Genomic DNA, 14,431 nt, shown 5'->3' with positions numbered 1-14,431 from the left:
TTCCTGCATTGCCTTTTCTCCTTTTTATAGTCCTCCTGGTTTTGACCCTTGCCTGTTCTGGAATCTGTTACCGCCACCCTGACCATTCTGCCTGCTCTGCCTGCCTGGCCTGCCACTCTGTACCACCTGGACTCTGATCTGGTTATGACATTTTGCCTGTCCACGACCATTCTCTTGCCTATTCCCTTTGGATTTAATTAACTTCTTAAACTCCAACCATCTGCCTCCTGTGTCTGCATTTGGGTCTCGCCTTGTGTCACGATACTTTCCTGCCAACATTACCAAGATCAGGGTGCTGGTTTCTCTTTTCTTATATGTAATCAAATGAATCCCACACACCTGCAACTCAGATGTGCAAGTGATTTATTTTTATTTTTATTATGTTATATTGACTGTTTACGAATGAAATGTCAATGTTTGGTTGTCAATAAATCAGATTTTTTTAAACCATAAAATCATAAAAGGGGCTTATTTAGTGCACATACAGGCTTAGGGTACAGTGGTGTCCATTAAGCTCACTTCTGACTTTTCACATATTCCGTGATTCGACCTATTTGAGCGTCGAGAAGAAGGCTTTTAATGAATGAATTTAAAATACTCATAGTAATAATGGAGTATGTATCAAACATTTAATTTCAACCTAAGCCACTGCAGTATCTCAACATCTGTGGCATTATTGATATCAGAACTATTATTTTGTGTTTTATAATTTAATAATATAAAATATAATTTCTGCCACTGAAATTAACTTTGTTAGACTACATTTTTATTTGAATAAAAAATATAAGTCAATCCTGAATGGCTTGATTCAGTTTTAAATTTCAAATGTGGACAGTTCAGGAATAATATATTTTTCACTCTTGGGAAGAAATGACCATAGTCCTATTTCATTAAGCCAAGTTGTAATGAATGGATTACATAACCTAAAAACTAAACATTTGTAGGTGATCACTAATGAGTTTTCAATGTTTAAAATGTGTAAGGTAAATTGCCAGAGTAGATTTGTCATGGTAAACCAATAAATAATTTATTTTAGTTGCATGGAAGGATTGTCAAACAGATGAATCTGCAATAGTCTGCTCAACTAGCAGGCTTTAAGTTAACATGACCTTGCTTAAGCAGGAGCGGTAATATGGTGGCCAATAATGATTGCAACTGAGACCCGCTGCGAGTGTGATCTTAGCCTGTATTGACGGTTTAATGAGAGATCACCTGGCGGTAAAACAGTGACCAATAATTATTGCAATTGGCCTAAAAAGTAACTCGGTTTAGCATGGCATTTACTACTACACGTTTGGTATGCATTTCAAACATTTGTATCATTTTGTACCAGTTTCATCGCAGGTCTTTTATTTTGAAAGCGAATCGCAGCGATCACAACCTTATTCTTGCTAGTTCATGCTTTTACTTGCTAAACTCAGTCAACTTCTGTTATGTTCCCAGAATGCATTGTGAACATCAACGGTCCAAAATAAAGTTGCTTACAAAACTTCTGGGCAGACATTGTGCCCTGCTGAAGAAAAAACACAACAGTGCATTAATAACGTAGAAAACAGTCTCAATAGTTGTGTCATATGCAAAACGGAGGAGACCCAGTTCAACTATGAGCAGAGTCACTATCCTGGCCTCCACAGCGCTTGTTTTCTCATGAAAGTCCAGATGAAAGGACGGAGACAATGACCAGCAGAGTGGTAGAGACTGAGGCAAGCTGTCGGCCATTATGCCTATAGTCTTGTTCACTTCTTCCTGTTAAAAGAGACAAGGTGTTTGCTATGTCTTTCAGCCTGGTCTCATAGACTACACGTAACATAATAAATGGCCATCCGGGACACTCAAATTAGTATGTTATGTTACGTTTGGGATGGTTACATAACACAGAAGGTTACTTAAGGCAAAAACAAAAGAGGGTGGTTGGTCGGGGTGGATGGGTAGGTGTATAACGTGAACATTTAGCAACCCAAAAGGTTGCATGTTTGAATCTCATCACATACAACTTTAGCATTTCAGGTAATTAGCAACTTTTCGACTACTTACTACTTTTAGCTACTTTGCAACTACTTAGCATGTTAGCTAACCTTGAACTTTTTTGCTAAACCTTCCCCTAACATTATCCCTTTATCCTGACTCCTAACCTTAAGCCTAACACCTAGCCTAGCTAATGTTAGCCAGCTAGCTAATATTAGCATTAGCCACCTAGCTAAATTGGAATTTGTAACATATATGTTTAGCAAATTCTTAACATATTTTACGTTTTGCCAATCCGTAACATTTTGTACATCATATGAAATGGATGATGGACATCCACAAATTAATACATACCATAGGAAATGTAACATCTCATACTAAATGGACCCTCTCGGATTGACGTACAGAACAATACGAAATGCTCTGAGACCAGGTTGTGACTTTGGGTATGAATGTGATATTGTGTTGAAAATAAAAACATCTGTTCGCAAAATCCACATTTCTACAAATTCTGTCTTACAGTGAAACAAAGCATTTATTACAAGAATATTGTTGTTGTATATTTAACCATTGGTGGTATAGGTATAGTATTGCGTGATTAATCTGTAAGGATCCTATAGGGTCAGTTTAGATAAAATAGTACTTTAATAATCCCTCAAAGGGAAAATGTTGTTGCACCAGCTAATACATACAGTACAACACCAATAAATACACAAACAAGACATCATCAATGGATATTTAAAAAATATATATATATGTTAAAAAGGCTCTCATAGCATAAGGATCTGCGGAATCTGTCTGCCATTGCACTGCGTTGCTCCAAACAGATACCGTGGCTGGTGTTGGTCTCTATGCTATTGAGCATCTTGAAGATCTGCTTATCCAGAATGGGCTCTAGATTGTCCTGGTGGTTGCAGATGATAGAACCAGCTTTCTTTGTGATTTTGTTCAACTTGTTAGCATCATCCGTTGTGATGTTACCCCCAGCAGATCACACTGTAGAACAGGACACTAGCAAAAACACTGTTTTGTAACATACGGAGGATTTTTAGGCAGATATCAAAGGATCTTAGCTTCCTTGAAGATAATACGTTTTTAAATTTTTTTAAATACTCATTTTTCGTGATATCCATATGGTAGTTAAAGTCTTGTCCCATCGCTGCAACTCCCGTACGGACTCGGGAGAGGCGAAAGGTCGAGAGCCATGCGTCCTCCGAAACACGACCCCGCCAAGCCACACTGCTTCTTGATATACTGCTCACTTAACCTGGAAGGCAGCCACACCAATGTGTTGGAGAAAACACCATACAGCTGGCAACTGAAGTCAGCATGCATGCGCCCGGTCCGCCACAAGGAGTCGCTAGAGCGCGATGGGACAAGGACATCCAAAAGGAGGACGGTCAAGGACAGTCAAACCCTCCCCTTACCCAGACAATGCTGAGCCAATTGTGTGCCGCCTCATGGGTCTCCCAGTTGCAGCCAGCTGCGACGTACCTTGGGATCGAACCTGGGTCTGTAGTGACGCCTCTAGCGCTTTAGACTGCTGCGCCACACGGGAGTCCGGAAAAACAATAACCTTTTCTGAGCCTTTTCAAAAAGTATGGCGGTGTTCTCCAGAATATGGTATATTGTAAACTAGAAGCATATCTTCATGATGCTTGCAACACTGTGGGGTTAATTTATAATGCTAAACAAAACATCGTTATGATGACTAGGGTTGCAAAAATCCAGGAACTTTAAACACATGTCCTGGTTTTTCAGAAATCCTGGTTGGATGATACGGCATTTCCTGCTTATTCCCTCCTGATTCCATGAATCCTCCAACCGGGATTTCAGGAAAACCAGTGAATTTATTGTAAGTTCAAGGAATTTTGCAACCCTTACGATGATCAGAAATACTTATTTGATTTTGACAATCAAACCTTTCAAATGGCAACACATGGAGAATGATAGTTGAGCCAGAATCACCACTAGAGAGCAGCAAACGCTTGACTGTTGCTCTGCAGGTTGTGGAGACTGGTAAATACTATTTAAACCTGTATAGAACACTGGTAAATACTATTTAAACCTGTATAGGACACTGGTAAATACTATTTAAACCTGTATAGAACACTGGTAAATACTATTTAAACCTGTATAGAACACTGGTAAATACTATTTAAACCTGTATAGAACACTGGTAAATACTATTTAAACCTGTATAGAACACTGGTAAATACTATTTAAACCTGTATAGGACACTGGTAAATACTATTTAAACCTGTATAGAACACTGGTAAATACTATTTAAACCTGTATAGGACACTGGTAAATACTATTTAAACCTGTATAGAACACTGGTAAATACTATTGAAACCTGTATAGGATACTGGTAAATACTATTTAAACCTACATCATATCAAAACTAATGACAGAGAAAGAGCAAGTGCGTGTGTGTGTATAAGCCTTTTGTGTGTGTGTGTGTGTGTGGGGAGGGGGGGGGGGTGAAGGTAATCTGTCACAGCTGTGGAAGGGGGTGGGTTGTGATGTTGTGCTAGCACTTCCAAGTTCTCAGGAGGCCTTTTCTCCTTCAACAAACTGTGATTTTATACCTGTCTGTTCACACTTTAGTCGCGCCAGACTGCTCACGTCACTACTGCATCTCTCAACACTCCATCACGTCCATCTGTGGGAAGACTGGCCGCTATTTTCAACTGACCTGTATTCTTCCTCTCATACTCCTCACAAAAATTACACATTTCTTGAGTCATTTGATTGACAGTGATATGAAAGGGATTCATTAAGAAAGGTGTTCCTGGAACATGTGGACCGATGAGCTTCGGTGTTTGTGTGTTTGTATGTCTGTGTGAGTGTGAGTGTGTGTTTGTGTCTGTGTGTGAGTGTTTGTGTCTGTGTGTGTCTGTTTGTGTCTGTTTGTGTCTGTGTGTGTCTGTTTGTGTCTGTTTGTGTCTGTTTGTGTCTGTGTGTGTCTGTCTGTGTCTGTTTGTGTCTGTGTGTGTCTGTTTGTGTTTGTGTCTGTGTGTGAGTGTTTGTGTCTGTTTGTGTCTGTGTCTGTGTGTGAGTGTTTGTGTCTGTTTGTGTCTGTGTGTGTTTGTGTCTGTGTGAGTCTGTGTGAGTCTGTGTCTGTGTGTGTCTGTGTGTGTCTGTGTGTGTCTGTGTGTGTGTGTGTGTGTGTGTGTGTGTGTGTGTGTGTGTGTGTGTGTGTGTGTGTGTGTGTGTGTGTGTGTGTGTGTGTTTCAGTGTGTGTATATGTATGTTTGTGTGTGTGTGTATAGACCCACAAAATTATACAGGTCATGAACAGTTGCTGACCAGCGATAAATAATGTTACATTTAGGTAAACATTGTCATCACCTTGCTCCAATCTTTGGTAATGAGAAGACTCTCTAAAGATGTGTGAGTCATGTAACGAAACAGGACACTTCGGCTCAATGTCAGGTACAAGACCCTGATGGTAACAGATCATCTGAAATGTATAGCGATGGCGAGAAACAAATGTAAAAAAATATATATAAAAAAATAATGGGCCTTTTGCACATGAAGCCATTCCTCATGAAATAGACTACAGTTCTGCATTATTATTGAGGGCCTAATAAGATACTGTATAACTGTAGTGAAGACTATGTTGTTATTGAGGGCCTAATACGATACTGTATAACTGTAGTGAAGCCTACATTATGTACCTGAACATCTACTCTGTGAAAGTGGAGCCTCAATTTAGTCCGGTAGGGGAGGTAGTGGGACAGTGGGTACCGGCTAATCCACCAATAACTCTGGGAAATTCTACAAAATAATGTCCATTGAGGTTATAAACATTTGACAATGGATACCACTGTTGATTTGTATAGGTTGGGGTAAGTTTACCTGCAATGCCATAAAACCCCTCTGATGGTTTGGACAGGCAAGTGGCCAGGGAATACGATGAACACATTCAGCAGTCGCTTTAAAGCAAGGTACACCTTGGAGGATAGCGTGACAGACAGATGGTGTTCTTGCTAAGGTTTTCTGCATCTCTGATGGTGTGGAGGAATTTTCCACTTGCGAAGAAGAACAAAGCAAGGCAAAACAAGAAAATTATCAGAAAATGTCAGTACCAGTCAAAGGTTTAGATGCACCTACTCATTCAAGGGTTTTTCTTGATTTTTTAACTATTTTCTACATTGTAGAGTGATAGTGAAGAAAACAAAACTATGAAATAACACATATGGAATCATGTAGTAACCAAAAAAGTGTTAAACAATTTTTTTATTTTAGATTCTTCAAAGTAGCCACCCTTTGCCTTGATGACAGCTTTGCACACTCTTGGTATTCTCTCAACCAGCTTCATGAGGAATGCTTTTCTGTAATGATGGGGGGGGGGGGGGGTGAGTCGGAAGCAGGTGAAACGTTTTAATAAAACAACAAAACCAAGAACACGACACTAACATAAGGCAGTACGCCGATACACAAGAACAATACCAACTGGTGAGTGAACCTGGGAGAGTGACATATAAATGGGAGGAAATTAAGGTAATGGAGTCCAGGTGTGAATCATAATTTATTTATATTTTTTATTTCACCTTTATTTAACCAGGTAGGCTAGTTGAGAACAAGTTCTCATTTGCAACTGCGACCTGGCCAAGATAAAGCATAGCAGTGTGAACAGACAACAACACAGAGTTACACATGGAGTAAACAATAAACAAGTCAGTAACATGGTAGAAAAAAGAGAATCTATATACAACGTGTGCAAAAGGCATGAGGAGGTAGGCAAACAATCGAATAATTACAATTTAGCAGATTAACACTGGAGTGATAAATCATCAGATGATCATGTGTAAGTAGAGATACTGGTGTGCAAAAGAGCAGAAAAGTAAATAAATAAAAGCAGTATGGGGGTGAGGTAGGTAAATTGGGTGGGCTATATACCGATGGACTATGTACAGCTGCAGCGATCGGTTAGCTGCTCGGATAGCAGATGTTTAAAGTTGTTGAGGGAGATAAAAGTCTCCAACTTCAGAGATTTTTGCAATTCGTTCCAGTCGCAGGCAGCAGAGAACTGGAAGGAAAGGCGTCCAAATGAGGTTTTGGCTTTAGGGATGATCAGTGAGATACACCTGCTGGAGCGCGTGCTACGGGTGGGTGTAGCCATCGTGAGCAGTGAACTGAGATAAGGCGGCACTTTACCTAGCATAGCCTTGTAGATGACCTGGTGGGTCTGACGACGAACATGTAGCGAGGGCCAGCCGACTAGGGCATACAGGTCGCAGTGGTGGGTCGTATAAGGTGCTTTAGTAACAAAACGTGATGATCATAATGAATACCGGTCTTGGTATTCATCATGAATACCAGGACCGGTGGTTAGTATTCTGGCGACGTCATACGCCGGTGGGGAGGAGCAGGAGTAGACGTGACATTTTCCAACAGTCTTGAAGGAGTTCCAACATATGCTGTGCATTTGTTGGCTACTTTTCATTCACTCTGCGGTCCAACTCATCCCAAACCATCTCATTTGGGCTGAGGTCGGGTGATTGTGGAGGCCAGGTCATCTGATGCAGCCCTCCATTACTCTCCTTCTTGGTCAAATAGCCCTTTCACAGCCTGGAGGTGTGTTGGGTCATTGTTCTGTTGAAAAACAAATGATAGTCCCACTAAGCACAAACCAGATGGGATGGTGTACACTGCAGAATGCTGTGGAAGCCATGCTGGTTAAGTGTGCCTTGAATTCTAAATAAATCACAGACAGTATCACTAGCAAAGCACCATCACACCTCCTCCTCCGTGCGTCATGGTGGGAACTACACATGCGGAGATCATCCGTTCACCTACTCTGCGTCTCACAAAGACACGGCGGTTGGTTGGAAGCAAAAATCTCAAATTCTGACTCATCAGACCCAAAGGACAGATTTCCACCGGTCTAATGTCCATTGCTCGTGTTTCTTGGCCCAAGCAAGTCTCTTCTTCTGATTGGTGTCCTTTAGTAGTGGTTTCATAGTTTTGATGTCTTCACTATTGTGTCCAAACGTTTGACTGGTACATTATACATATACATTTTCAGGAAGAACAAATGCTTTCAGTGTAAACTTAAATGACTGAAACCATACATAAAGTAGGTAGAAAGATAATGGACCTATATAATTTATATATATACCGTTTGAATATATATAAACTTCCAACTTCAACTGTATATATATATATAAATATATATATATATACAGTTGAAGTCGGAAGTTTACATACACTTAGGTTGGAGTCATTAAAACTCGTTTTTCAACCAATCCACAAATTACTTGTTAACAAACTATAATTTTGGCAAGTCAGTTAGGACGTCTACTTTGTGCATGACACTTTGTCATTTTTCCAACAATTGTTTACAGACAGATTATTTCACTTATAACTCAATGTATCACAATTCCAGTGGGTCAGAAGTTTACATACACTAAGTTCACTGTGGCTTTTAACAGCTTGGGAAATTACAGAAAATTATGTCATGGCTTTAGAAGCTTCTGATGGGCTAATCGACATCATTTGAGTCAATTGGAGGTGTACCTGTGGATGTATTTCAAGGCCTACCTTCAAACTCAGTGCCACTTTGCTTGACATGGGACAATCAAAAGAAATCAGCCAAGACCGCAGAAAATATTGTAGACCTCCACATGTCTGGTTCATCCTTGGGAGTAATTTCCAAACGCCTGAAGGTACCACGTTCATCTGTACAAACAATAGTATGCAAGTATTAACACCATGGCGGTCATACCGCTCAGGAAGGAGACGCGTTCTGTCTCCTAGAGATGAACGTACTTCTGTGCAAAAAGTGAAAATCAATCCCAGAACAACAGCAAAGGACCTTGTGAAGATGCTGGAGGAAACAGGTACAAAAGTATATATATCCACAGTAAAACGAGTCCTATATCGACATAACCTGAAAGGCCGCTCAGCAAGGAAGAAGCCACTGCTCCAAAACTTCCATAAAAAAGCCAGACTACCATTTGCAACTGCACATGGGGACAAAGATCGTACTTTTTGGAGAAATGTCCTCTAGTCTGATGAAACAAAAATAGAACTGTTTGGCCAAAATGACCATCATTATGTTTGGAGGAAAAAGGGGGACGCTTGCAAGCCGAAAAGGGGGAGGCTTGCAAGCCACGAGGGTGGCAGCATCATGTTGTGGGGGTGCTTTGCTGCAGGAGGGACTGGTGCACTTCCCAAAATAGATGGCATCATGAGGGAGAAAAATGATGTGGATATATTGAAACAACATCTCAAGACATCAGTCAGGAAGTTAAAGCTTGGTCACAAATGGGTCTTCCAAATGGACAATGACCCCAAGCAACCTTCCAAAGTTGTGGCAAAATGGCTTAAGGACAACAAGGTCAAGGTATTGGAGTGGCCGTCACAAAGCCCTGACCTCAATCCCATAGAACATTTGTGGGCAGAACTGAATAGTGTGTGTGAACAAGGAAGCCTACAAACCCAACCTATTGTGGGAAGCTTGTGGAAGGCTATCCAAAATGTTTTACCCAAGTTAAACAATTTAAAGGCAATGCTACAAAATACTAATTGAGTGTATGTAAACTTCTGACCCACTCGGAATGTGATGAAAGAAATAAAAGCTGAAGTAAATCATTCTCTCTACTATTATTCTGACATTTAACATTCTTAAAATAATGTGGTGATCCTAACTGGCCTAAAACAGGGAATTTTTACTGGGATTAAATGTCAGGAATTGTGCAAAAACTGACTTTAAATGTATTTGGCTAAGGTATATGTAACCTTCCGACTTCAACTGTATATATATTTTTATAATAGAAAATTTGGAAACTATCTAGCTTCTAATTGGCTCATTCATCCCCTGTAACTATTTCCCGGTCGTTGCTGTAAATGAGAATATTTTCTCAGTCAATTTACCTGGTAAAATAAGGGTAAAATAAATAAATAACAATCACCAAAATAAAAGCTTGGCAGGGAGATTAGAACATTCCAGAAACAATGAATTTAGCAGTATTGATTTTGTTATTATATTTGAGCATTAAAACACAGCATTAGCCATGGCAAAATGCATAGAATTTGCTTTAAACTGCAACCTTTTGTCTCAGTTTTTTAAAAATATATATTTAGTCTCAGTTTTAAATCTAATTTCCTGCATTTCTATGCATTTTGCTATGTAGAATCGCATGAAATTAGCTTTAAAACCGCAACCTTTTCTCTCGGCTCCACGGCAAAATGTGTAGAATTTCAGGAAATTAGCTATCAAACTGCAAAAATGTCTATCCATGGAGAAAATTGTGAAATTGTCTTAAAAACGCAAATATTCTGCTTCGCTGACAGCCCGACCGGGCCCATGCCACACCCCAGGCCATGTTCATCACCTAAGCCCCCTTTTGATCAAGAAAAAACCTGAATATATTATCATATTCATTCATTCATATTCATCTAATACATTAAATTAGCATCTGCTTGATTCCTTGATAGCGTATGACTCAAGTAAAAATGAATTGGGATGTGCCTCCTCTTAAAACGACATGTACAATCTCAATGAGATTAATGAATGTAAATAAAAATATACATTATTGTGAAGTAAATGTTCAGAAGTCCTACAGAGCAATGCTCCAATTCTGATCAAAACTCCTCTTGCTCTCTTGTCTAAATAACAGATGGAAAGGATTGTTGATACCCTCTATAGACATTTCTGTCAGTAAATAACATCGGCACACACACTTCCCAGCTCTTTTAATCAAGCCCCTGCAGTTGGACTGGACATAGTGATTGATCACTGTTGGGGGCCTGCTTTGACCGTACCCACCAAAATGAATGTTTGAGAATGTTTACTACAATACTTTGAATTTTATATTCCTGGCTATCTGTGTATGTCCCTTCCTACTTCACAAATGTGATATAGAGTACTTATGTATTTTGGTCAACTGGACTGTTGATAAAATAAAATATATATGCATGTATATGCGCTAGATAAAAAATATTCCTAATAAGTAGACCATCTAGACCAGGAATCATCAACTAGATTCAGCCACAGATCAAATGTTTCTTGAGCGGATGGTCAGGGGGGCTGGAACATACAGGGCCTTCGGAAAGTATTCAGACCCCTTGACTTTTTCCACTTTGTTACGTTACAGCCTTGTTCTAAAATGTATTGAATAAAAACAATCCTCTACACACAATTCCCCATAATGACATCACAATTCCCCATAACGACATCACAATTCCTCATAAGGACATCACAATTCCCCATAATGACATCACAATTCCCCATAATGACATCACAATTCCCCATAATGACAAAACGAAAACACATTTTTGCAAATGTATTAAAAATAAAAAACTTAAATACCTAATTTACATAAGCAATAAGACCCTTTGCTATAAGTCTCGAAATTGAGCTCAAGTAAATCCTGTTTCCATGGATCATCCTTGAGATGTTTCTACAACTTGATTGGAGACCACCTGTGGTAAATTCAATTGATTGGACATGATTTGGAAAGGCCCACACCTGTCTATATAAGATCCCACAGTTGACTGTGAATGTCAGAGCAAAAACTAAGCATTGACGTCGAAGGAATTGTCTGTAGAGCCCCAAGACAGGATTGTGTCAAGGCACAAAATATTTCTGCAGCATTGAAGGTCCCCAAGAACCAGTGGCCTCCATCATTCTTAAATGGAAGAAGTTTGGAACCACCACTACTCTTCCTAGAGCTGGCCGCCCGGCCAAACTGAGCAATCGGGGGAGAAGGGCCTTTGTCAGGGAGGTGACCAAGAACCCGATGGTCACTCTGATAGAGCTCTAGAATTCCCCTGTGGAGATGGGAGAACCTTCCAGAAGCACAACCATCTCTGCAGCACCCCACCAATCAGGCCTCTATGGTAGAGGGGCCAGACGGAAGCCACTCCTCAGTAAAAGGCACATGACAGCCCGCTTGGAGTTTGCCAAAAGAAGACTAAAGACTCTCAGACCACGAGAAACAAGATTCTCTGGTCTGATGAAACCAATATTCAACTCTTTGGCCTGAATGTCAAGCATCACGTCTGGAGGAAACCTGGCACCATCCCTACAGTGAAGCATGGGGGTGCCAGCATCATGCTGTGTTTTTTTTTTTCAGCGGCAGGGACTGGGAGACTAGTCAGGCTCGAGGCAAAGATCAACAGAGCAAAGTACAGAGAGATCCTTGATGAAAACCTGCTCCAGAGCACTCAGGACCTCAGACTGGGAGGAAGGTTCATCTTCCAACAGGACAACGACCCTATGCACACAGCCAAGACAATGCAGGAGTGGCTTTGGGACAAGTCTCTGAATGTCCTTGAGTGGCTAAGCCAGAGCCCGGACTTGAACCCGATCGAACATCTCAGGAGAGACCTGAAAATAGCTGTGCAGCGATGCTCCCCATCCAACCTGACAGAGCTTGAGAGGATCTGCAGAGAAGAATGGGAGAAACTCCCCAAATACAGGTGTGCCAAGCTTGTAGCGTCATACCCAAGAAGACTCGAGGCTGTAATTGCTGCCGAAGGTGCTTCAATAAAGTACTGAGTAAAGGGTCTGAATACTTACGTAAATGTGACATTTCAGTTTATTTTTTATTTTTATAAACTAGCATACATTTCTAAAATGCTGTTTTTGCTTTGTCATTTTGGGGTTTTGTGTGCAGACTAATGACAATAAGGCTGTAACGTAACAAAATGTGGAAAAAAGGAAGGGGTCTGAATACTTTCCGAAGGCACTGTAGATGTGCGTCATGTAGATGTGCGTCATTCTCAGTATGACGTTTCCTTTGCTGTAAAAGCTAGCTGTGCAATGTGTTTACAGCTCTACACCTTATCAATTCGAGGTTTATAATTAAAACAGTGTCTGTCTTTGACACCCAGTTGCTGCGGTGACGGTAATCCCCTCAAGTTAAAGAGGAATATCTCTATCTGCATAACCTCAACATTTTCTTCTCATAAGATCAAGTGATCGGGGCATATTTCCACTACTGAAAAGACTGACTTACTGAAGCCGTTTAAAACTGCTTTTGAAATGGTGTTTGACTTGAATATTTCAATGACATATATTAATTACATTCAAACTTTGTTGAAAATGACCTTTCGTAGAATACAGGTCAGAGGCAGGTAGCTCCAGTAAGTCCTGTTCTTTCCAATGTTATTTCTATCATAAAAGGGAGTGTCTCTTTAGTCTGGTGGTTTAGGGCTGAGGTTTGTCTTTATTATTCTTTGACATCAACATTGCAAAAGTATGTATTATGATTTATGAACACAGAACAGATATTAATTTCATACATTATGTAAAGATCCCATCTTCAGAGTTGCTCAGTGTATAATCAGGAGCACCCACTCCTTGGAGCGTAGGATTGCCTCACACTGCGTTGTGTAACTCACCCCAAATACTGCAGACCTAGCTGCCGCAATTACTTCTTCTAAAAACCAGCCGGGTCACAATCAGATGAAATCTGTTGTGAAGTTGTTTTTTTTGGGGGGGGGGGGGTCTAAAGAATCCTTTGGGAACATAGCGTCCCAAATGGAACCCTATTCCCTATATAGTGCACGTTTAAAAATATATATATTTAAAAAATGGGTTGGGGGGGTCAAAAGAAGTGCACTTTGTAGGGAATAGGGTGCCATTTGGGACGTAAGCCAGAGAGTGAAGGTGAACGCTTTACTAGTAGCGCTGCTACTGCTGCTGTCAGGAAGGCCCCAGTCGTAAGGCATGTAGAAGAGGTACAAGACGGCCATGAAATATTCATCAGGCCATAAGAGGTTGTAGTGCTTACAGGAGAGGAAGATTAAATGGAGGGGGAGTTTGTATGCACTGAGAAATACTGTCAGTATAGAAATGAAATGGATAGATATGATATCACTAGGGTACAGCATGGCTACAGTAATCTGTGATTATAGGAGGATTTGGATAAAGGTGGTGAGAAACAAGAACGCTGACTTGTAGTCTGTACTGCAGTCAGCAGCATAGAAATGGAATGAATAGAACCAAACAATCCCGACAAATTGGATGCTTTCTTTCAACAGTAATCTGAAATGATTACTGAAGTGATTCATTTTCAGTCTTTTGAAGATTTTTCTTTGCTCTGTGCTAATCATAACCAATTACCTTTATTAGTACATTGTTTTGCATTTCACTATGTTCTCCATTCTATCTGTCTCGGTGGAGCTGAACCTGGGACGAGTGCATTTGGGGCCTTTGCGGTCGTAACCTCTGTCACCATGGTAACAGCACGTAACCCCAGGTGGCAGGCAGCTCTCCTGGAACTGGCTCTTGATAAAGCCCACCATACAACGAGGCACAGCTGTATTTAGAAATACAGGCACACCCGTAGGGTACAGAGAAAGCATGACACTATAACATTTCAGTCATTTAGCAGACGCTGTCATCCAGACCGATTTACAGAAGTGAACGCATACATTTTCATACTAGTGGCCGTGGGAATAGAACCCACAACCCTGGTGTTGCGTACACCATGCTCTACCAAAT

This window comes from Salvelinus fontinalis, unplaced genomic scaffold (assembly GCF_029448725.1).
Source record: "Salvelinus fontinalis isolate EN_2023a unplaced genomic scaffold, ASM2944872v1 scaffold_0249, whole genome shotgun sequence".
NCBI classification, from domain to species: Eukaryota; Metazoa; Chordata; class Actinopteri; order Salmoniformes; family Salmonidae; genus Salvelinus; species Salvelinus fontinalis.
Note: the sequence above shows the minus strand (reverse complement) of the source record.